Source organism: Asparagus officinalis, chromosome 9, assembly GCF_001876935.1.
Source record: "Asparagus officinalis chromosome 9, Aspof.V1, whole genome shotgun sequence".
NCBI classification, from domain to species: domain Eukaryota; kingdom Viridiplantae; phylum Streptophyta; class Magnoliopsida; order Asparagales; family Asparagaceae; genus Asparagus; species Asparagus officinalis.
In genome coordinates this window covers 60,833,554-60,837,104 of record NC_033802.1, presented here as the reverse complement: position 1 = coordinate 60,837,104, position 3,551 = coordinate 60,833,554, and the positions used below count along the sequence as shown (strand labels likewise).

The following is a 3,551-nucleotide window of genomic DNA, read 5'->3' as shown; positions in this document are numbered from 1 at the left end:
TTCCACCTCCTCCGCCACCGCCTCCTCCCCCTCCACCACCGCCGTCTTTTCCTTTTCTCCCGCCTTTGCCACCTCTCTTCCCAACCCCCAGCTCGCCACAACCACCGCCTCCATAGGCAGCCTTTTCTTCGACCAAGAACTCGGTTCCCTCACAACCCTCCATCCGAGCCGAGGGAGTCGTTCCCTCATCTTTTTTTCTGCTTTTTCATTCTGAATTGCATTTCCTACCTAAATCAGTTAGTATCAATGGTTTTCTATATTATACGTTATTTGTGTGTATTTTTAAGAGACAATATGAATTCCATAAAGATACTTAATCAATACTACAACAGCGCGTGATGTGGTCCAATATATGTTGTGCTGGACTATAATACGTACGTTGTCCTGTAAAACATGTTTATTAGAGTTAACATTGTACTTAGTAAACTTACCCTTGTTGTTGTATCGACTGCTAATGTTCAAAGTTGTTGATTGCAATGTGAGGGTGAAAGGAGATTATAATTCTGGGATCAACTTAAAAATTCCCTGTATTTTAATTCAGTGAGTTGGATCATGTTGACTTTAAAACTGTTGTGTGCAAAGATTCACTTCATCAAGAAACTCATGTCGATGATTACTTGTGCATAATGGTTGGCTATTAAAGTTAGCAAACAATACTTTCAACATGAGGTACCCGCAATAAGGTATTATTTTTTGTCAAGTATTTCCCTATCAAGATAAAGTTAATAATCAATGTAGACAAATCTAGTTGGAGACGAATGACTGAAATGACCATAAAACAATCCTAAGAGGATATCCAAGACTGACACAATTAGGCTACCTTGAAAACCAAACAATTTTTCCATCCTATCAACCATTCATTTGGATTTCCACAATAGAACAGCTGCTCAATCATAAGGGGTGTTGTGCGCAGAAGCCAAAACCGATGTGCTTCAAGGAACCAAATCAAACGCCGAGAGAAAGCCAAACAATACAAAATAACACCACAAACACAAACAACTAATTTTACGTGGTTCAGCAAGTTACCTATGTCCATGGGGCATGAAGGGGATGAGGTTTTCACTAATAGAGAAGAAGAGTACAAACTGAGATTACAAATCATTCAAACCAACCAACTAATCTCACCAACAAATCTCCAATTCTCTCCAAACAAAAACCCTAATCAATAGCTCAGAAAATACCTATTTTCTGTGCTCCAAATATCCCCAATTCAATCCCCAATCAAAACCAAAAAACCCTAAAACGTGTATTGGTATTTATACCAAACACAAATCCCAAACAGAAAAGAAAACCAAAACAGACCCGAACCCGACTCGCGGTCGACCGCGCCAAAGCTCGCGGTCGACCGAACAAAACAACAGAATCCAGAAAATCATTACAGGGTTTGGCGGTCGACCGTCGAAATCGTCGCGACGACCAGCCAAAGATCCAGAATCTGTACCAAGTCGTGCACGTTATCGGTCGACTGTGCCAAAGCTCACTGTCGACCCGAGAGCACCCAAATGTCTGCCAGCTCCAAAAAACATGTTCTTCTCCAATGTTTTTGCCATTTCTATAATTCTCCACCTCGGTGAAGTTTTTCCAAAACTGAGTCGACACCAACCGAACCAAATGTCCCACTTGTTACGTCCAGTACGAAGTGAAAATAAATTCACGACAACGGACTCAATTCACAACAAGTCGAGACCCAAAGGCTTGTGCATGAGAGCTTCGCTTGGAATATCTAATCCTCCAAAAGTTTGCCTCAAGTTGCCAACTGATCTCCTCCGTCCCTTCTTCATAACTATTCATGGCTATTTATAGGGTTTTAACACATAACTAACGTGTTGAAATCATGGGTAGAGGGCGTAACTGCCTCCTGTAATTTAGCCCACATGGCTGACTAGGTCCTCGTGGCTGTTACGACCGAACTTCACGTGGATGACGAGCCTCGCTGCGTGGCGAGGTTCGTCAGATTAGACGAGTCTCAATGCATGACGAGGTTTATCTAATAAGGCTTGCCTCATAGTATAGCGAACTTCTCCTAACAAATTTTATCTTCACTGACTTCGTCTGACAAGTTTTGTCTTCACTAACGAACTTCGTCTTCAATAGCTGAGTCCAGTTGCGTAGTAAGTCTTGTGAACTTCCTTTGACAAGCTTCGTCTTCACTAATGATCTTCTCCTCCAATGATGAACTTCGAACCTCGTTTCTAATAATGAGCTTCGTCTTTTGATGTCAAGCCTCGCTGCGTGGTGAGCCTCGTCTTTGATGTGGATCCTCGCTGCGTGACGAGCCTCGTCTTTGATGTGGATCCTTGCTGTGTGGCGAACCTCGTCTTTGATGTGGAGCCTTGCTGCGTGTAAAGCCTTGTCTTTGACTAAGACGAGGTTCGCCATTGTGATGAACCTCGTCATGTTTGAGTGAGCCTTGACACTCGTTTGTCTCTTGGAAATTTTAGTGCCTACAAGGCCAAATGATGAGCTGATGATAATGATCTATCAAGCTTAATGAGAGTGGAGGAGAGATAGGCTTTTGACTATCCTCTGAATCCCTTCCTCTTTTTTCTTTCATGTTGATCATGCCTATTTATAGGCTTAGGAGCATTATGGAGTGAGTTAATAGGCTTTAACTCCCTCTTAAAATAAGAAAGTTGGTGGTCATTAACTCTCATTTAAATGGGTGAGTTAGTGGTCATTAACTCTCTTTAAATGGGTGAGTTAGTGGTCATTAACCCTCCTTAAATATAGCCTCTGAAAATTATGACAGATGAAGTTCGGCTATGCACGAGGTTCGTCAATAATGGCAATGGCGAACTTCATCTTCAATGACGAACTTCATTTTTGGACGAACTTTGTCTTCTGAAGGGTGAGGCACTGTTTGATGAGGTTCGTTTGTAAATGGCTTCGTCTCTTGGATGAGCTTCATCTTCTAGAGGATTTTTTTCTCTAGGCGAACTTCGTTTTCAATGACGAACTTTGACTCTATTGATGGGCTTCGTTAGCTAAGATGAGGTTCATCATGATGACGAGCCTCGTCATGCTTGTAGCGAGGTTCAACCTTGCTTTATTTTTTGATATTTTTTAGTGTCTATAGTATCTAGTGAGGGTGAGTGGTACATTAATAAAAATTTCAACTTGACTTACTTGTCTGATGTATCCCCTGATGCAGACGCAGGAACAGATCCATGGCATGCATTATATACCGAAGCATCACTTAGCCTGCTGCTCAAATCATCTTTCACTACATTCGAAGAGATGAAAGACGCGCAGAGAGCCTTCTTCATGGTCCCAACCAAGAAGAGAGGCCAAAGACCAATCTATTTTAGGAAAGTTAACCCTGGGGCAACTGATCATGGGAGCTTAGAGGAAGACCTCAGAATCCCACAATTCCATCATTATGGGTCCAAGTCCCTCTATATGATAAAGAAGATGGGTTATGACTTTAATAACCCGAAAGGTTTAAACTTCAAAAAAGAAAGACGAACACCAATTCGGTCTTTCACTCCAGAAGGAAAACCCCCTGATTATTATCATAAAATTGTGAGAGGATTAGGCTATGTTTCAACTCC

General features: G+C 41.8%; 1 protein-coding gene across 1 annotated transcript in view; it reads left to right on the top strand.

Moving 5' to 3' along the window:
- LOC109823508 (RNA-binding protein 12-like) overlaps positions 1-3,551 on the top strand; it is a 9,949-nt gene that overhangs the window by 4,643 nt on the left and 1,755 nt on the right. The gene's annotated exons all lie outside the window — the stretch shown is intronic.